General features: G+C 41.9%; 1 protein-coding gene across 2 annotated transcripts in view; it reads left to right on the top strand.

Moving 5' to 3' along the window:
• The window catches only part of Aig1 (androgen induced 1), a 236,849-nt gene that overhangs the window by 205,526 nt on the left and 9,212 nt on the right, over positions 1-22,111 (top strand). The gene's annotated exons all lie outside the window — the stretch shown is intronic.

Here is a 22,111-nt window from a genome sequence, read left to right as displayed (position 1 = left end):
TCCTTTGCTTTACAGAAGCTTCTCAGTTTCAGGAGGTCCCATTTATTCCTTGTTGCTCTCAGTGTCTGTGCTGCTGGGGTTATATTTAGGAAGTGGTCTCCTGTGCCATTGTGTTCAAGTGTACTTCCCACTTTCTCTTCTATGAGGGTTCAGTGTGCCTGGCTTTATGTTAAGGTCTTTGATCCCTTTGGATTTGTTTTGTGCATGGTGGTAGATATGGATCTGTTCTCATTCTTCTACATGTTGATATCCAGTTATTGCAGGCCCTATTCTTTCATCCTGACTCCCCATTGCTCTAATTTCTTCACAACCTTCTACAGCCTCCTATGCATTTTTCATTTTTTGGCAAGAAAGTTTGTTTTTAAAATTCAGATTTTGTCATGCTAGTCCCACTTAAAACACCCCTAACAGTTTGTTTTACCTAGTTGGAAGTTTTGGGGGGACATTTCCATTTGGTTGCCACTTTTGTTTTTCTCTGCATGATGACGTATCCTTGGGCTGTGAAATTTTCACATGAAAATAGAAAAAGCAAATGTGCAAGTCACCCCTAAAATCTGAGAATGATATACAAAAATCTTACATAAGTTCAAACAGTGCATAAATTTGCAGGTACAAATACAAACCATTTTGCAAGAGCAATAAGTGACTTAGCCCCATGGCATCTGGTTAGAAAAACATTGGCTAAGAAGTAGATGGAATCCTGTGGTTTAGATGAGCTGATTTCTAAGCTCTGCTAGGAGATTGCAAGAAAAAGGTGACAATTCATTCATAAATTCTTGTCAGCCTCTTGAGAAATCCAAGAATTGTCATGAGGACTCTGTTTGGATCTGTTCATTCCCTAGAGAGACGAGGAGCTCATGAGATGCTGTCAGTGAGCCAAAGAGTTGTCACTTCAGGACAAGTCTCAGTCAGAAACATGTGAACTTTGGTTTCCCTTTGCTCCCCACAACATATATGAAATTTTAACCAAAATTCCACTTAAAAGTTTAGAAAATTATTGGGCCAACAAGAGGGCTGAAAGGACATGTTTTCAAGCTTGATGACCTGACAGTCACACACATGAGCACACACAGCTCTTGTGACCTGAATAGGACCTCCAAAAGAACAAGAACAAGAAAAATAAAATTCTGGTATGAACGGGGATGGGGCTCTGGATACCCCACCCCTATCTGAGGCAGCTAATGGTGGCTGCTGAATAAGAGGAAGAGGTCAGCCATTGATAGGTTGCCTATGCCCTAATGAGTGGCTCTCAGCCTTCCCAGTGCTGCGACCCTTTCATACAATACAGTTCCTCATGTTGTGGCGACCCCAGCCATAAAATTATTTCACTGATGCTTGATAACTGTAATTTTTCTGCTGTTGTGAATCATAATGCAAATGTCTGATATGCAGGATATCTGATATGTGACCCCTGTGGAAGAATTTTGACCTCCAACAGGGTTGTGATGCACAGCTTGAGAGCCACAGCCCTAGTGGAAGATTGCACACGCGTGTGTGTGAGCAGCACTAGCTGAACTTAGTGCTTTCTTTTTTCTTTCATGATGAAGTTGAGAAAGAGACAGGAGATATGCTGGGGGATCTAGGAGGGACTGGGGGGAGGGAGTATGGGGATGAATATGCCAAGACACATTGTATGTGTGTATAAATTTTTCAGAGATTAACTAATATAAATTGATTGCAATCTAATGAAATCATTTCATTAGTTTTCAAGACATCCTCTGATCTGTAAGTGTGCCCTGTCTCACATTTGTGTCTAGACATGAGTGTGTGTGCTCATCTACACACACACACAGACACACACAGGCATACACACTAAAGGAATAATTGTAATAAAAATCTGAAGAGAAAAAAATTAAAAAATAAAAAGTAACCTTTAAACTGAGTACAGTGTGCAGTCATGCTATTTGCCTTTCAGGATCCAGGTAGATGAGGTTAACACAGATGTTAACCTATCCCATCCTGGAACAAACTTTAAGAAAAAATAACTCCTTTCTTGTGTACTGCTTCTTCTTTATTGTATGACAAGAGCAAATGTCCAGGTAGGTCTAGGTTTTTCTTTTTTTCATTTTTGAAACTTCCTAGGTTTCAAAAGCCATGCCCTGGCAAGCTTAACGGGCCTCTTGAAGTGCCCTTGTCGTATCCGTTCCGTTATTTCTAGTATCTGCTCATCTCCAGTCTTGATGTGGTGAAGTCTGAGGGAAACCTTATCTCTCTGGAAGATGACCCTGTCCTACTTTTCCATTGCTGTGGAGACACAGTATCACCAAGGCAGCCTCTAAAAGGAAGCGTTTGACTGGGGTCTTGCTTACAGTCTCAGAGGATGAATCTATGACCATCATGGTGGGGAGCGTGGCAGCAGGCAGGCACGGTGCTAGCAGTATCTGAGAGCATACAGCTGATCCACAAGCAGCAGACAGAGAGCTGGGGACAGAAGGGTGAGGCACAGAGAGGGAGATGGGGCGGGGGGTGGGATAACTAGGAATTTGAAACCTCAAAGTCCACCCCCAGTAAAACACCTTCTCTGATAAGGCCACAGTTCTTAATCCTTCCCAAATGTTCACCAACTGAGTAGCAAGCATTCAAATACGTGAGCCTATGAGGGTCACTGTGATTCAAACCACTACAGATCCTCTATTATTTAGGACACATTTAAAAATTCAGTCTTTCTCTAAATTAAATAGTTTCAGCAGAGTTAAATTCATCTTGTCAAGTTTACCTTTACACTTAAAATTAGTTCCAATTTCAGATTAAGGTTCATTTATTGTAGGAAATTTTTTTACTCACACAAAGGATTGAACTTTCTTTTTCATTTTTATTTAGCCTCTGACTCCAGCCAAAAAGATGGTGCAATCCACACACAGGATACTAGATTCAGTCAGATAGTAAACAGGAATGAAGCCCCAGGAGCCTCTAGAGAACTTTTCCCTGCTGAAATAAGCAGACAAGATCTTCCGAGACTCCACACAATATAGCCTCTGCATATTGGTGCCCCTTCATCTCCTTGACGCTATCATATCCACGTGCTTTTTGTCCTTCAGCTACACTTCTTTCCATCCCTCAGACACGCTGGGCTAAGAGAAACCAAGATAAGTTGGCGCATTACTTCAGCTTTCTGTGAGGGTGAATCTGGAAGAAGTTGGCATGTGAATCTACTGATAGATATCAGACTCATTCACAAAGGTGGGTATCACCTAGTCCTCAGAAAGCCTGGAAGTATAGTGTGAGATGGGCAGCCTGCAGGCTCTGCCTGGGCTGAGACATCAGTCTCCTATTCCGCCATAAGAGTTTCTCGTTCTGGAGCCTGTGGACTCGGAAGTTATAGTTCTTAGGGATACGGGCTTAGGTAGAACCTATACCACTAGCTTTTCTGAACCTTCAGCTACCAGACAGTGGACATGGGACTTTCAGATCCTTAATCGATATGCCAGTTCCTCCCAAACAAATTACTTTCTGTGGCTCTGGTGAGCCATTTGATACACAGGCCACGCTCTTTCTGTGGCTCTGGTGAGCCATCTGATACACAGGCCACGCTCTTTCTATGGCTCTGGTGAGCCATCTGATACACATCCACACTTTTTCTGTGGCTCTGGTGAGCCATCTGATACACAGGCCACGCTCTTTCTGTGGCTCTGGTGAGCCATCTGATACACAGGCCACGCTCTTTCTGTGGCTCTGGTGAGCCATCTGATACACAGGCCACGCTCTTTCTGTGGCTCTGGTGAGCCATCTGATACACAGGCCACGCTCTTTCTATGGCTCTGGTGAGCCATCTGATACACATCCACGCTTTTTCTGTCGCTCTGGTGAGCCATCTGATACACAGGCCATGCTCTTTCTGTGGCTCTAGTGAACCATCTGATACACATCCATGCTCTTTCTGTGGCTCTGGTGAGCCATCAGATACACATGACACGCTCTTTCTGTGGCTCTGGTGAACCATCTGATACACATGCCATGCTCTTTCTGTGACTCTGGTGAGCCATCTGATACACAAGCCACGCTCTTTCTGTGGCTCTGGTGAGCCATCTGATACACATCCATGCTCTTTCTGTGGCTCTGGTGAACCATCTGATACACAGGCCACACTCTTTCTGTGGCTCTGGTGAACCATCTGATACACATCCATGCTCTTTCTGTGACTCTGGTGAACCATCTGATACACATGCCATGCTCTTTCTGTGGCTCTGGTGAACCATCTGATGCACATCCACACTCTTTCTGTGGCTCTGGTGAACCATCTGATACACATCCACGCTCTTTCTGTGGTTCTGGTGAACCATCTGATATATATGCCATGTTCTTTCTTCCCTGAAGGCATCACATGCTTTCCACAGTTTTCTTCTCAGCACTCACTCTGCTTCCAGTCCCACCCCTGACCTACTTAGCTACCATTCTTACCATCACGTCTTCCAAGAAAACTCCCAGTTTCTCATCTGTCTTAGGTCTGGGTTTCCTCTTCCCATTCGCTCGTTGGATTTGTCCCTTAAATGTCTTCCATCCTTCCAAACAGCAGTGTTCTGAATGTAAGGACTGTGCCTTTTCTGTTTGTTACTGTAGCCTGACCTTCTAACACAGTGGTTCTCAGTCTTCCTGATGCTGTAACCCTTTAATACAGTTCCTCATGTTGTGGTGACCCCCAATCATAAAAATTGTTTTGTTGCTATTTCATAGCTGTTATGTTACTACAGTTAGGAATTGTATTGTAATGCAAATATATGATATGCCACCCCCAAAGCAGTTGCGACCCAAAGGTTGAGAACCATATTCTAGCAGAATGTGTCGCTTAGAGTCTTTATTAAATGCAGAGATGAATGAGGAGACAACATAAACTAAGACGCTAAGAAACTAAGGTATGAGTTCTGGGGGATTGAGTTCTTATGCATAAGTACTATGCAGGCTGACTATAGTACTTAGCTGTCACCCCAGTCTGAAATACCGTATTTTGTTTTTACATTGCTCAGTTGTTGGACAACTCTCTTGTTAGAATTTGGAGTAGGGGTGGGGATAGAGGTGGAACTTTAAAAGTGTCAAAAACACAAGTTATAAAAAGAAAAGGAACTGATGGAAAAACAGGGGAGAAACAGGGTGATCTCATAACATGGGAAGTTCCTGGCTGAACTTTGGAGAACACAGTGTAAGAGGTTCTGTCTGCCTCCTCTTCGGAGCTCTACATACCAGTGCCGCTAAATGACTTGAAGCTCCATGAACTCACCTCTGAGACATGTTATGTTCCTCTCTCTCCACCTGAACTATTTTTTTCTGGCCCTTCCCGTCATTCTTAATCTATCTCTGAGTCTCAGATTAGATATTGCGTACTCCAAGAAATCTTCTCTGACATTGTGACTCACCTGTGGTTCCCCTTCCAAGGACTCACAACATCTCCAGTGACAGAACTTTGATCTGCCCACACACCTACCTACACCACAGCCAGCCTGTAATCTTATGCACAAGAGCTATGGTACTCCCCGCCATTAGCCACATGGCCTGGGGAAATGCCTGCTGTCTGGAAGGCGCTTGCTCAGTCAAAGTCAGTAATAGTGGAAAAAAAAGGATAGTGTGTACTGACAAAAGCTTCATACAGGCAGGCATCACAGTACACACAGCATTTAGAGACCCAAGCAGGAAGATTATCATGTCAATGTCAAAAGAAGACCTTGTCTCAAAAAGGTGGGGGTGTTGTGGGGGGCAACAAATAGATCACTTGAATTCGTGAACATTGAAGAAGCCGACATGCAGGGCAGAAGAGATGGCAGTGCCTTGCCCACACACTGGCAGTTGCATTTCCTCAGAGATGAATTTCTGTGTCTTTAAAAAAGAAGTGAGAATTAGAGTAAGTAATGTTTGTCAAAACATATTTGTCTCTCTGGAAAGTGTTGAGAATGAGTCTTTAGAAATGACTAAATTATCAGCTCTCTCCTTTTCCCTCGTTGTCCACGCCAAGCGTTCCGCTCTCGGTGATAATTTCTACACACACCTGCGAGGAGGAAAGAGGCTGTTTACAGAGCTGCACACTGACAGGGACCTGCACCATAGTAGCCAACATCTCACATGTGACCCATCGTTAGAAATGGCCAGTGCAGGACTAGGATGGTGGCTCCCTAGGTATAGTGCTTGCTATGCAAGCGGAGGTTAGAATCCCCAGAAGCCACAGAAGGACAGATGTGGAAGTGCATGCATCTGTAATTTCCACATTCCTATGGGAAACTAGAAGATGGAGACAGAAGGATTCCCAAAAGCTTACAGGCCAGATAGTTTGGCAAATAGGACACCCTGTCTCAAAAGGTGGGTGATGAGGACAGACACCCAGTGTCTCTCTCACATACAAAGATTGGTTGACTCAGTTAAGATTTTGACTGTACACTCTTACTTTTTAAATGTACCAAATTATAGAAAATCCAAGTTTTTTAATCATATACTGAATCAGTAGAGATGTTGTCTAGACTTGAGTAAATGAAATAGCCACAAAGAACACAAAATTAGATTTATAACACTGTCCAGTAAGCCTTTGAGTAGAAGCCCTTTCCTTGAAGGGTCATCATATAAAAGTAACTGATAACACAAATAATCAAGGGAACTTGATCTGTTGAATCAAAGCAGGCAATGGTTCTCTTTCTGTTTGCTTTTAATAGTTTATTCCTCAGTATGGCATTCCGTAGAGCAATGATGTAGTTTGTTTTTATGAGACAAATAGTAGGAAATAGTCTTGAATTGGCTCTCGCTTTGCAGTCCAAAGTATGTCTTGAGGCATGGTCCCCTGTGCTGAGCTGATGATGAGCTGAGACTAAAAATGAGATTCCTTCAGATCTCCACATTCAAGGTCTTCATTGATGTTAATCATCGGGGCCCTTGTGAGGGAGCTGCATGGGTAACAGTGACCAGCCCTGTACTGTATGAAGTCTGAGAGCATCAGAGTAACAGGGAGCTCGCCACAGAGGCCATCAGGTAGGTTTCCATGGTAGCAGCCTTCTCTTGTCATCCTGTCTCTAACAGCTCGAATCTGAATGCTCACTGCAGTACTGCTTAATGAAAAGAGAATGGAATATTGGTAGCGCCAGTAATCATGGCTGGTCTCCAGGTGCTCCACCAAGGTGAGGTAGGTTTTCGACCAGGGTCCTCTTTTCAAGCAATGTTCCACTAAGGAGGACTGGTGTCCCTTTGATCTTCTTACATGTTAATGACCTCCAGTCATCTCATATTATTGCTATAGAAATAAGTAGAACTAAATGATAAAACCATTTCATCAAAGCTGCCTCTTACAGTAGACAAGCTTGCCATTCTAAGAAAGTAAGAAATCAATGTAACGCTATGGAAGAAATGATAATAGCAAAGAATGAAAATGTTTGAAAGTATGTGTTCATTTTTCCCAAATTCTCAGTACCTGGGTTTTCTCATGGTTCTTATTACCTAAAATAAATCCACTGTCTTATCACCTCCCTTTTGATGTAAATTGATGATTTTATCGGTTAGCCGCATATTCGGGAGGGACTGTGCAGCCTTCTTATTCTTCAAGAAGTAAACAGTGAAGTCAAATATTATTCAGTCATCAGCCAAAGAGAACTTACCAGGGATCAACATCATCCTGCTACTCAGTCATCTAAAGCATCACACACTTCGATGAGTGGAAAAATAAAACTCTTAATCTGATTTCATTTCATTTTCCTTCCTGCCTCTCATAAACTGGGAGACGTGAAAACATGTTTGAACCAGTACCTGTTTCTGCTACTTTCATTATGAAATCCACACAGTTCATGGCATGGTTTTACTTGCAGTTTTAATCTTCAATATAAATGACTTAGGTAGGTGCTACATTCATGAAGATATATAAAAGTTCCTGCTGTATAGAAACTATATCTTTTTAATATTTTAAATATGAAAACTTCAGTAGAATGTAGTATAGAAATTAATAGGTATTTAGGTATAAATGGGGTTGCTAAGGACCCAGGATTGTGGTATCAAAGTAAATCAGAAGCTAAAGGCTTCTAGCTTGAAGTTGTCTGGAAGTTCCCGCGCACCTTTAGGGCAGCTGGAACACCTTTAGGGCACTCCCTTGAAGGTCAGTAGAACTAGAAATTCAGGAGACCCATGGACTAACAGACAGTAGCCAACCACTGAGAGGCATGAGATAGGGTGCAGAGGCAGAGCATCCAGAACCACACCTGAGGGAAAGCCAGGCTCAGATTCTGCCACCACCCTCAGAAACCTAACAGTGAGAATAGCCAGTCTTTTAGAAGAAGCCTTACATTTTTCTGAAGTGTGCAAACGCCACTGTTCTCCTATTTAACAGACTACCAAAAATTGTTTTTTTCTAATGAGTAGAGAGTTAGAATTATCCTGTGTATACAGTGCAGTCATGAGTGGAAGTATTCTCCTCATTCTGAACCACTGCCTTGTGGTCTTAACTTATGATGAGGTAATCTGCTTATTCCACCAGATCAGAGATGAGGAGGACTTAGTCAGGCCCACTGCAACTGCAGACCTCACCAACAGTCCCTTTGGTGGCCGAGTTAGTCCTATTGTACCAGAGATCCATGCTAGCCAACTATTTGGCCACAGAGCATCAACAGCAGACCTACACAACCACAAAGCCTCAATGTGGGGTTCTATGGCCCCAGTAGAAAGTTCTAGTAGCTACAGATTCTGCTAAAGGGGCTGCCTGAAGTTCAAAGTGGGTAGGCAAGACAGGCAAAGTTTTTTTTTTTTTAACCTTCTGAAACTAGCCAGTAAAGATGGAAAATGATGACTGCATCTTCAAGTGTGCAGACACCAAATTGACAATACAAGAATTGGAAATGTCACACCACTCCAAAAAAAAAAAAAAAATCACTGATGAAGGATCTGGGATCTGTAAACAAGTCTGAAGAATTTAAAATAATTTAAAGAAGTAACTTAAAAGTTCAGAGAAAGCAAACCAAAGGATAATAAGAAAAAAAATTTAAACGTAGCAAAGAAATAAAGATCTTAGATCTAAAACTAAATAATATAATTACTGAAATGAAGATTTTAATAGAACTTCAAAAGTAGAAAATAAAGGAGAATAGGCCACAAGCACAAGTTGTCATTTCATTATTCCCCCAGATCAGAGAAAGAAAAAGAAGAAAGAGTGAAGATATGTTCAGGACGAATGGGATTCCAGGAACTGAATTAATATAAGCAGTGTGGGAGTTCCAGAAGAGCGAGGGATGGAGGAGTAAAGATTACTTAAAGAAATAGTAGCTGAAAGCTCTTGAAATAGATGCTCAAATTTGTGAACCTAATAAAGCTTATAATTAGAGTGAGCTTAAAAGGTCTAAGTCAAGAATCTTTCTAAGTAAATTGCAAAATATCAAAGTCGAAGAGAAAAGTTTGCCAGCGGAAAGGAGGAAATCAAATTGTTGCATCCAAGTAATTTCTTTACAAAATGAATAGATTTCTCAACAAAATGATCCATTCAAACTGTTATAAAGAAAGAAAATTCCGTCCAGAATACTATACCCAGAGAAACTGTCTTTCACAAATGAAGAAACAATAAAAGTCTTCCCCCATAGAGAAAGCAGAGAAGCACCCAGGAGTTCATTACCAGAATCCAAGCTTTACAAATAGGAGTAAAAGTAGTTGTCAAACTGAAACAAACAGTGGCCGGTGACATGAAGCATATGAAGGAGCAAACATCACTAGTGGAAAAGTCGAAAAGTGTTAAGAACATAGCAAATGAAGCCATGATCAGATGCACATAAAGAAACAAGGCTCCCATGTCAGTGGCCTAAATGGTGGCAGAAGGTCATAACTTTATGTGTGGTTGAAGTAAGCTGCCATCAACTCAAAATGGACAGTTATAAGAATTTTGAAGCAAGATTATTGATAACCAGGAAAGGAAAGAGCTCATAACAGAAACATAATTACACAAAGAAAGGAACAAAAGCATGCCACTGCCAAAAATAATAGAAACCCTCAAACCAAGGTGAAGAGATATGGAAACAAATGAAAGACAAATGAGAAGACAGACAGAACGTAAGAATGCTATTTTACCCATCACTAACTACCTTAAATGCGAATGTATTAAACTCATCAATCAAAATACATATAGCAAGTCTAACTAGATTTTAAAAGAAATAAGATGCAATTTATGTATACAGTTTATGTTGTCTACAAGGAACTTGCCTAGATTTGGGGACACGGGCTGAATATAAAGGGGGTACAAACAGACATGACATGTAAGTAATTATCAAAAAAAAAAAAGAGGTAAATGTAGCTGGGTGGGGCAATACGCACCTGTAATCTCAACACTGTGAGGCAGAAGCAGCAAGACTGTGAATTTGAAATCAGTATGAGCTGAGACTTTATCTCAAAAATAAAAAAGAGAAGAATTAAGGAAAGAGGAGAATAAAGAGAAACTATGTATAAACAGACCTTAAGTCAAACTCTGCTTACAAGAGCCAGAGAGCGCCATCATATTATAAGGGAATCATCTCGGTGAGAGGATTTAGCATATTATAAATATTGCCTGCCTAATACTCAAGTATCTAAATATGTTAAACAAACATTGCACATCTTAAATGGAGCAATCGATAGCAATACAATCACTGTAGACACATCAGTACTTCAGTATCAATAGACAGAAGACAGAAAATGAGGAATGTGGGGTCAGACTTGAGCAGCCCTGGAGATCTGTGGACCTCACAAAACGTCCCATCCCATAGCAACAGAGCGCCTTTTCTTTTCTTTTCTTTTTTTTTTTTTGGTTTTTCGAGACAGGGTTTCTCTGTGATTTTGGAGCCTGTCCTGGAACTAGCTCTTGTAGACCAGGCTGGTCTCAAACTCACAGAGATCCGCCTGCCTCTGCCTCCCGAGTGCTGGGATTAAAGGCGTGCGCCACCACCGCCCGGCGCCTTTTCTTTTCTTAAACGCTCGCATTTCTTTATTTAACAATTTATTTCTTTTTCAAAAATTTAAACATATTCAAGCCCAACATCCCCCAGTTGCCACCCTTCCACCCCTTTCCACCTGCATTAGTTAGGGTTTCTATTGCTGTGGTAAAACACAATGACCAAAAGTAACTTGTGAAATAAAGGGTTTATCTTATATGTCCTGGACAGGAACCTGGAGGCAGGAACTGAAGCTGAGACCATGGAGGGGTGCTACTTACTAACCTGCTCCTCATGGCTTGCTCAATCTGCTTTCTACTTATTTACTTGTTTGTTTATTCTATGTGTCTTTTACATCATGCATCTCTATCCCATTCACTTCCTGTCCCTTTGCATCCTCCTTCTGCCCTTGCCCCAAATTAAGACAAAATCTAAGGGAAAACAAGGAAAATAAATTTTTTAAATGGGGGAAAGTTTAAAAATCTCATTATGGAAGCTGCAGTGTGACACAGTGAGTCACACTATAAACCCCTTTGCTCATATATCTTTACTTGCAAGTCATAACCTTAGGTCTGGGCCTCGGCAGCTGTAGGGTTGGTTCACCAGATATGAAATGGGTACAGCTGTCCCATGCTTACAACCTCAGGACTGGCTCACCCACTCATACCTATGCTATCAGGGTTGACTCTTTCACCCTTATGACCACAGGGCCAGCTCGCCTACCTGTCCCAGACGTTAATGGGGGATGCAGCTCTCCCCCACCCAGCCACCACCAGACAAATGAGTAATAGGGATAGCTCTCCCATGCTCACAACTTTGGTCCTGGCTCATCCACACTTGCGCTAACATGGTTGGCTCTATTGTGTTGCCCTGCTGAGGTGCATCATGTACTTTCACATAGCACCCAGCCCCAGAGTGACACCATTCCCAGTAAGCTGGACCTTCCCACATCAATCACTAATTGAGAAAATGGACCACAACCTTGCCCACAGGCCCATCTAGTCAGGGCATTTTCTGAATTAAGATTCCTTCTCTTTAAAAGACTCCAGCTTGTATCAAACTCACATAAAACTAGACAAGACACCAACCAAATTTGAGATTAATTCTTTTTTCTCACCCTTTCCCCATAGATTCTAGTTTGTGTGTTCTTGGGAGTTGGGCCTGCCCTTGTGTGTGATCATCCTATCCTAGATCACATCATAAAGAAAAATGAGTGTGTTCTCACAGCAACTATCAAATGCAACACTCCTCAGCTGCTGGTGCTGTGACTATAGCACACACTTAAGAAAGAAAGGAAAAGCTTGAAGAAAGGACTGAAAGAATTAGGTGTGACTTTCCTTGAGGGGCAGCCAGGCATGAGGAGGGGGCTAAGGGCCACCATTCTGGAAGCACAGAGTTTCTGCCTTTTGAAATAAAAGCTTTTATAACTTTTGATTGCTTGATTCAGAGTAACAAATAAACATTAAATCAACTTAAAAAGAAACAGCAACTTTCTACAGCTATCCTGCACAGTAGTGGGAATGTCACATGTCACATGAGGGCCATGTTGCTCTGAGACTGGGAATGCTGGTTCTAGGTCAAGGGCCATGTCTACTTCACAAACTGTTGTGTTCCCATCTCTGACACCACTTAGGCCTGATACGTATCTGTTGGGTGAAAAAGAAATAAACCGAACGTTTCTCACTGGGAGAAGAAATGCTGCGACAATTTCAGAGATGCCCTCACCATACAGTGTTAACACTGGGCGCTGCTCAGAACAGTTCTCACCATACAGAGTGACACTGGGCACTGCTCAAAACTGGAGCTCAAAACAGAGGTCTGCAGAGCAGCATTTCTCAACCTGTGGGTCATGACCCCTTTGAGGGTCAAACAGCCTTAGCACAGGGTCACATATAAGATATGTATCCTGCATATCAGATACTTGCATTAGGATTTATAACAGTTGCAAAATTAGAGTTATGAAGTAGCAACAAAAATAATTTTAAGGTTGAGGGGTCACCACCACATGAGGAACTGTACTAAAGGGTCGCAGCTTTAGGAAGGTTGAGAAGCACTGATCCAGAGAAAGAGCAGGCGATCAAGAGGACAACTAGGAGTTTTTAATTATCCTAATGAAATTCATCTAGTGTCGCTGAGGATCAGAACAGGAAGCGAAGTTGATCTCAGCAGAAGTGTGGAAAACTATGATATCCGCTGTGGCATTCAGGCAGCCCCTCCTTGCCTCCCAGTCTGAATGTGTGGCTCCAGCAGCAGCCAACCCTGATGATCACATGGACCGTAATGGTTCCTTGCTGAGACCCCACCCGCCTCCTGAAAGAACACATGTTCCCTCCGGTGTTCAATGTGTCAGCTTGATGTTTGGCACCTGCGTGCTTTGCGAAGTTCCAAGTGATTAAAGTTAAGAAGAACCAGACATGAGTTTTATTGAGGGAAATTCAGATTGAATTCTCTCCAGGAAAACATCCTTATAAAATCAGGTAGACTGGAGAGAGCGGGACTCGATGAACACGAATCCTTCGCCATGAGGCACGCGCCAGGAGATGTGTTAAAGGAGAGCTTTCTGAAGTCGATTCTTGGCCTGCCTGCGTGGATAAATCACTCCGATATTTGTGATTTAAAATCAGGAAGAAAACACATTCCCTCATGACCTCATGAGAGGAATTCATTCCGAAAGGCTTGCACAATTCGCCTCTTTCCCTGGGGATGGGTGGAGGGACTTGTAACCTTGGAAATATTCTTGTGTGGAGCACAGGAAAATGTTATATACTTCCACATAAGGAGAAACACTGGAAAGGCTTGTGGTCATTTGTTTGATTTGCCTGGCTATTAAAAAAAATTAACTTAAGTTGGTGGTGCTAATAACTATCTTATCTGCTAATCACATCACTAATTAATTATGTACTTAGTCCTATGTTTCTGCAGTGTTCTCTATTCTCAGTGTTAACTTCTATTTCATTCATATATTCCGCTCATATTTCTAGGCAGTGTTTAAATTTCTTTAGTAACCTGGAAACAGGATCAAAGACATTCCATAATGTTCAAGGTGACCCGAAAATACATAAATGAACCAGAAGTTGTCCCAAAGTGTAGAGGGCATAGCTACTCACACAGGACTATGTAATTTGTGAGGCCCAGTGAAAAATAGTAGGAGAGTCCTCTGTTAAAAAGTTATTAAGAATTGCAAAATGGTGATCATAGATCATTAATTTAAGTCTAGGACCTTCTGAGCAGTGAGTCTTGTGTGACTACATGGCACACACACCCAGGAAGCTTTCCTAGGGTCTGTGGGACTAGCTTCATTGAAAGTAATCAAGAAATCTTTAATGAGTATTACACTATGATTCTGTCTTAAGGTATTTCCTTGGAAAGTATGCCTAATGTGCAAAAACAGGCTTCTGCCATTGTATTTATAAACTAAATGGTATGTCAACACTGCTCAGAGTGACTCTCTCTGCTTGGTGTCTGTCTATAACTGATGCATTTTCCACCACTACTCAGACCTCCCTTGAGAGAACTTTTGAGCCTACTTTCCCATCTAAGCAAGCATCCATTCACATTATCCAACAGTCTCTTCCTATTCAGTAGCAAGTCTTGGCAAACTTACCACGCCACAGTCTCATAGCCACACCTACACATGCCACTACTGTTTGCCCCACAAGTGGAGACTCGTGTGTTAAACAAACGGAGGAGCCCATGAACCAAAGCAACAACTGTTGGAGGAGGCTACTTCTTCATTTTCCGGCTGCCCAGACTCCCAAATAATCACACAGAAACCATATTATTTAAATCGCTGCTTGACCTATTAGCTCTAACTTCTTATGGGCTAACCCTTGCATATTAATTTAACCCAACTCTGTTAATCTGTGTATTGCCATGAGGCAGTGGTTTGCCGGGTAAAGTTCCGTTTGACTCTGGCAGGGCTACATGGCTTCTCTCTGACTCCGCCTCCTTTCTCCCAGCATTTGCTTTAGTTTTTCCTGCCTAGCTCTGTTCTTCCCTGCTCTGCTATAGGCTCAAAGCAGTTCTTTATTAATCAATGGTAATCACAGCATACAGAGGAGAAGAATAGATAATAATAATACAGTTTTTCTTAGTTATGATAAAAGATAAAATAGATATAACTTTAATTCTTGCTTGATAACTGTTTTATGTACTTTTTCTATGTTAAAGTTAAAACCCTCCTTTTATATTTGAACAGAAAAAAAGGAGGTGATGTGAGATTCCCCTCTATATGCTGTGATAACCATTAATGAATAAAGAAACTTCTTTGGACCTATACCAGGACAGAACTTAAACTAGGTGGGAAAAACTAAACTGAATACTGGGAGGAAGAAGGCCCGAGCCAGATAGAAGCCATGTAGCCCTGCCGGAGACAGATGCCAGTACTTTACCCGGTGATACACAGATTAATGGAGATGGGTTAAATTAATATGTAAGAGCCAATAAGAAGCTAGAACTAGGGTGCCAAGCAGTGATTTAATTAATGCAGTTTCTGTGTGATTATTTCAGGGCTAAGCAGCCAGGAACCAACAAGCGCCTCCTTGCAACAAACAACAAAGACACTTCCAGAGTTTCCAGATGCAGTAAAACAGGTCGCAGTGAAGTCAGTACTGGGAAGAAAGTCCATGGGGCCTTCAGAGTAGTCCTCAGATTGAACATATCGACAGCCAGTTCAGTCAACACGAGAGCTGACAGCCAGACTTGCCCGTGAAACCCCCCTCAGAAGCACCGGAGAGCTGAGAAACAGTAAGCCACAGCTGATGTCCACACTCTGCTCTACCCAAACACAGACCATGGCCTGACAAGTGTAGCGAGTCCCCCAGGTTAAATATGGTGTGACTGTTTAGGAGATAAGTCACTGCCTTTTCTGAAGGAGTGTTTCATCCGTGCAGTGCTCTCCCCTCTCCTCAAAGGAAGCTGTAAAATCTGGCCCTTGACTTTTATAAGACATTCAATCTTGTGTTAAAACTTCACTAAAAGTAATTCATCTTGCATTTTGCAACATCTCTGCATCTCACACATTTTCCATAATGATCATGTGAATTACTTTTATAGTCAGAGGGGGAAAACTTTATAGAGAGATTTCATGCCTAAATCATCTTTTAGGGTCTAAGCACATTAAAGGCTTTCTGGGGTCCCGTTCCCATCCATCACAGGCTAACATCTGGAGCGGTAGAGGAACCAGATACACAAGCTGGGAGCTTAACTACTGAGACGTGTGTTTCAGCTCCCCCACATCTCAACCTCTCTGGGCCTCAGTGTCCTCAGCTGTAAAATGACATAATTATAACACCTTCCCCCCAAGAAGGAGTCCTGTAAAAACACAGAGCCTGTCACTGGCCTTACGAATGTAGTTGATTTTAAGTTGCCACTGAACATGGGTCTATATCCTGTGTATCTTTTAAGCCGCCTAGCTCCTTATCTAAATTTGAATAGTAACCTTGTAATCCTCTTAAATAATCAGGAAAATAAAAAGGTTCCTGGTGGTACAATAGCTGTTTGTGTCCATTCTGGATAAATAAGGGTAACAGCCAGAAAAGGAAACTTTGACGTGTGGCCCTCACTGTGCTGTCTCAGACTCTTGTCACTGTCCCACCTCATGACTTTTCTAACAAGTTGATCTTTGCCCGTGTGGCTAAATAAGCTAGGGAATTTGAAAGGTCGATTTGTTTGAACTCTTCATCAAAATGTGATAAGCAGTCAATATTCAAGGTAGATTTCAATCACACACACACACACACACACTGCTTCCATGCTCCTAGTGGAAACTGTTTTCCTAGTAACTCTTGCTCCTCAGCTTCTGTGTTGTAGACTCTTTGAGCCACGCCCTGGCTTCGGGAAACTACATTGCCTCTCTGGCTTCCACATCACTAGCCCACATCTACGGTTTCGCTGTTTCTCCTCAGTCTCCTTGGCCTGCCGCAGCATTACCTTCTGGGCAGCTCCTTTATGAACCCATTTTCCTGATGCATTCTATACACTCTCACCTGATGGTCACAGTCTGTCCTCTTAGCTCCCACTATCATCTTGTTGCCAGTGAGCTTGAGGTCTATGTTGCTACATCAGACCCATGTAACTAACAGCCTTCAGGACAAGTCCGCTTGGATATCATTTGAACATTCAAAGTGAGCGTGTCCAAACAGAACTCCTCATCCCCTGAAGGCAGCTAGGTCAGAGCATTATTTCCTATCTCAGGAAATGGCAGCTCTCCCTACCTGGCTCATCAAGCCAGGAATCTATGATTAATCCTTAACTCATCTCGGTGGCCTCTCAGAATCAGCTCAGTCAATCACCAAGTCCTCTAAATCTGTCTCTGAAATCAGTACGTTTTTATTTTTTTAATTTTTTACTATGTATTTAAAAAGAACACATTTTGTGTTATGACCTAGCAGCCACCACCAGGAGTGAGTGTGTGTGTGTGTGTGTACTCATGCATGCATTCCCATATGAAACTTCCATTTTGCAAGTCAGTTTTGCTCATCATATGCAAGTCCTTCTGACTTTTTCTATTCTGTTATCTTGGTTTTGTTTTTAATGTTTGTAACCCATGGTTACTGACAATTGCAACCAGTGCTTCAGGGAACGGAAGGAACACCTGATACATGGTGTTTGTCTGTGTGTAAACAGTCTAACTATGCTTGAATCCAGGCTACCATGTAACCAGCTAACCAACTTCTTATCAGCCTTCGTACCACCACCAACGTGTCGCTGCTTATGACCTATATTTTGATAGATACTGGTCTCCATATCTTCTGAAAAACTATCCATTAATTTTTATTTCCAATAACTACCACTTCTACCTAGGCCACCACTGTTTTTGGAGAGAATTGGTTTTCAATTTCATCTGCCCACATTTATTTAATCTGCTTCAAAGACTTCTTTCTCTCCACACTCGGTAGTCTAACTTTTGAATGGTTAAAAAGACCACCCACAGTTTGACACCAGCCCCTCCGTCTCAGCAAAAATGTTTCCTCCTTGACTCTCTTAGAATTTTTCCTTTTTCTTGGGTTTTTGAATAGTCCTTTTGGCTAGAAAGTTCGTTCCTCCCATCTTTAATTAGCAAACTCTTCCTCAACCAGTCAGCCACTTATTGTCCTACCATGTGACAGGCACAGTGGCAAGTGCTAAGGTGACAGAGAGAAGTAAAGATAGATAGAGCTTTTCACCTCACACAATGAGTGTTGTAGTTCAGGTAAAGTTATCACTCAAATTTAAGTACTAGTCAAAGAGCTCTAAAAATCAAGATGTGTGGTTCTTTGAGAACTTTCTACATCTGAACTAACCTGGCAGATCAGGGAAACTTTTCTGAGTAAGTGACGGCTGTATAATCACCACAGCAGAACTAAGATATCTGGAGATGAATACAGCTAGTCTGTAGGAAGGGTAACTACCAGCATAGGTGGAAAGAGGTGCACACGAAAATCCACATGGCAAGAAGGAATGTGGAAAATCAGGGAACTGGATGAAAATCAGTACGGCCAGAGGTAAAGAGCAGCAAGGGAAAGGAGTGAGATGAGGCCAGACAGACGGATGCAGGCCGGTGAGAGGCAGGTATCTACCCTTCTTGCCTGTAACAAAAATGAATGGAGGAGCATGGGCGTGGCATAATCATGTGTTCTTATTCTGGTTGAGAAAGCTCACTGTGCCCATGTGACCATCAGAAGAGGGGTAAAAGAGAAGAAGACACAAACTAGAAACTATTACAGTCTTCTGGGCTGAGATAATTTTCATGCAACTTAAAATGGTGATAGAAATAGAAAAAAATATAATGTGTTGCAGAGATGATTGTGGTAACCTTGATCAGACAGGGCAGGGCTTTGTATGGTGAAAGGGGAAAATGTTGACAGGTGTTGGATTTGCAACTGAACCATTCTCAGAGATGAGGAATCTGGGAGGTCTGGCGAGAAATAGAAATAGCTTTGGCTGCAGATAGACTAAGTTGGAAGTGTATTTCAGATGTGCAAAATGAGATGCTGTCAGGTCTGAGAATATTTTCTAGACCATAGAAGAGAACTGGACAGGGATACAAGTTTGTGAAATATCTGTGTATGTGGTAGGTGTGAAGCCATGGTCATGATGAATCAACACGGAATGTATAGCATTGAAAAGGGGGAGGAGTTACAACTAGCCTCAGGGAAAGTCCAGGGCTGTAGAGTGTTAAAAGTACTTACAGCTCCCTCAGAGGACCTAGGTCCAGTTCCCAGCATGCACTTTGTGACTGACAACCTCTGTAACACCAATCCAGGGTATCTCTCCTGGCCTCTGAAGGCCCCAGCCAAGCACATGGTACACTGACATGCATGCAGGCCAGCCAGGATTAGGCATACAATAAAGTTATAAAATTCACATTTAATGTAGAGTAATTTAACAGAAGGAAAAGAAAAAGTGGTCAAAGTGGTGGGAAGGGAGGAGAGAAAGGGTGTTCAGACCAGCCAGCATGCTGTATCGGGACATCAAGAATGAAGCTGGGGAACTGGAGAGATGGGTCAGTAGTCAAGAGCCCTTTTCTATAGGACCTGTGCTCAATTACAAGCACCCACATAGCAACTCACAGCTCTCTGTAACTCTGCTTTCAAGGGATTTGGTGCCCTCTTCTGGCATCCATAGACTCTGTACACACATAGTGCACAGACAGACAGACATATGTTCAGACAAAACCCTCAAAAACATAAAATAAAATAAAGATCATATATTTAAGGATAATTAAAGTGTGTTGGCAGAAGAACAATACAAAGTAAGGATGAGGCCGTGAGTATTCACCAGGTAAGAGTTTGCCTTGGAGAGGAGAGACAAAGAGCGATGGTTGTGAAATCATTGAAAACATTTTTATTGCACATTGATGAACATCATGTGAACATTCTGGCTATGAAAGAATGGCTTAACAGAAAGCTGAGTATACAAGAGCCTATCCAAGGATGACTAGTTGTACATGAACAACCCTTGTAAAGGCAGGAAATAATCCCTGTGCACCAGTGGCGCTCCTATCCTGGCCTTTGTAATTGTTGTGAGCCTTCACCTTTAACAGCTGAGCCACAGCTCCAGCTCCTGACCTCTGTAATTGTGCCCATAAGCTGCAGGTGCTCTTGAAATAGCTTGGTTGCCCACCAGGCTGGACTCACAAGGACACGCATTACCTCTGCCTCGTTTACTGTTGGATCTCTGCAAGTGTCAAATGGGTGACATGGATAAGTGTCATTTTTTAAAAAAACTTGGAAACTTCAAATAAATGGATGAGAGGTATACTTAATAAAGCAGATACTGGAGCAGCCTTATAATACTAGTTAATATGCGCATTTGTGTACAAATATGTGTATACACATGAATGCACGCACACATATACCTTGGTTGTTGATTTCTGAAAATAAAATTTTTAGCATAAGTGCCATTGCCTTAAGCATGAGAAAGCTTTAAAAGTGAGACAGCAATTGAAAGCAACCCAAGAACGAAGACCTCTCCACTCACAGACAAGCAAAGCCGTGAGTCATCTTTTCAGAGAGACTTTAACTGTGATAATATCAAGGAAACAGATGATGAAATCACAGCTTGTTAGGACAAGTGGGTATAACATTCACACTAATCCAGGTGTAACCCCAAATAACAGGACTTCTGCATCTATACCTGGATAATTTGATGACCTAACAAGTCAAAAAAAGTCAGAAAGTAGGAAGAAATATGAATATTTAAGACAATATCACGTGCCTTGAGGAAAATAAGTCCAGACAACAAAAAAAGTAATCAGGCATGGATGGGAGAGGGGCACTCTTAATTAGGGAGCTACTTGCAATTGAAGACTGCTGGAGGCTGGAGAATGCTCTTTCTTCGGTAGTGTAGCCGCTGGTCAGTTCCCCATGCTCTAGCACAGATCTCCCGCACCCACACTCATGCAAGCAATCCTCATTATTCTCATTCAAGGGAAGAAGGGACATGAAGGTAGAACCAGGGGAAGAAAGGGTCCAAAGGAACTAGAGGGCGATAAGAAATGGTAGTTAGTGGATTATGAATATGGTTGTAATACATTCTATACATGTGTAAATTCCTCAAAGAATAATTAAAATATTTTGAAGGGAAATCAATTGCGTATTTCTTTCCTGAGTTTCCTAGGGTTTTTTTTTTTTTGTGGTACTTAACTTGGCCTCAGATTTTTTTACTTATGAAAGGGGGATAAATATCCCTTAAAGGGGACTTTATAAGGTGTATATACATATATATATATATATATATATATATATATATATATATATATATATATATAGTGAAAGCACCATGTGCAGCCTAATTGCTCAGGATCCAGAGTACAGGGACGAAGCATGGAAAGCTTGAGTTGAAATTATCATTTGTCCAAAGTGATGTGGATGTGGTAACCAGTTATGGAATTTTAAAGTTTGAGGAAAGATCCAGTCTGGAGAGAAAGATTTAGGATTCACCTAAAGACACATACTATATGGCCGTGGTTGTATCTCTTGGCATTGTATTTTGGTTGCGTGGAGATCAAAAGTGTATTACGTAGTCTGAGGAGCAGAGCTCAGGCCTGGCATCAGAAGTGATCTTTATGAGCTGCAAATGAAAGGCCCAGTCTACCAAAAGCCAGCAGAGAGCCAGGAGCAGGTATGCAGAGTATAATTAACATTTATAGTTGAATTGTGCCCCCAGTTTGCCTCATGGAGGAAACATTTACAGTGAGTCAGGTCACGATGTTGTAATTGATGTGTAAAAATAATTTACTATTTGATGACATTAAGTTGGGGTGTGTTTCATATTTTCTACATGGATGCTACTTAGTAGCTGCCACACCACCTACCTACCTTAGTTAAAACTAGATAAGGGAGATCGACTACCAGTGATTTATGAACTAACAGAACAGGTCCTATCAAACTCCACACTCTAACAATTTAACTTCTATTGGTCTCCACAAGTGCTTCATCTTAAGGAAAAAAATTATTTTTTCCTAACTTTTTTTAATAGATCTATTTTGGCTTGAGTAAGTCAGTGCCATGGAAGCAGCCATCTCTAGATGTACACTTACATGTCGTAGTTGCTAAGTCTAGCCCTCAAACTTGTCATCATCTTCAACACAAATACCCTGTTCCTCCTCTGGTCCCCTCAGACCCTTGTGCATTGGTCAGCTTTCCATTGCTGGGAGATTAACAGTCTAAAAGTAGGGAATGGTTGTCCATCACAGTTCCAAATGGTTCAGTCCATGGTCACCTGGCCAGACAGCTCTCATGAGGGAGCAAGCAGAACTAGAAAATTCTCATCTTATAAGGACTGGA

This window comes from Chionomys nivalis, chromosome 2 (assembly GCF_950005125.1).
Source record: "Chionomys nivalis chromosome 2, mChiNiv1.1, whole genome shotgun sequence".
NCBI lineage: Eukaryota > Metazoa > Chordata > Mammalia > Rodentia > Cricetidae > Chionomys > Chionomys nivalis.
This window is presented reverse-complemented; position numbering and strand designations above follow the sequence as displayed.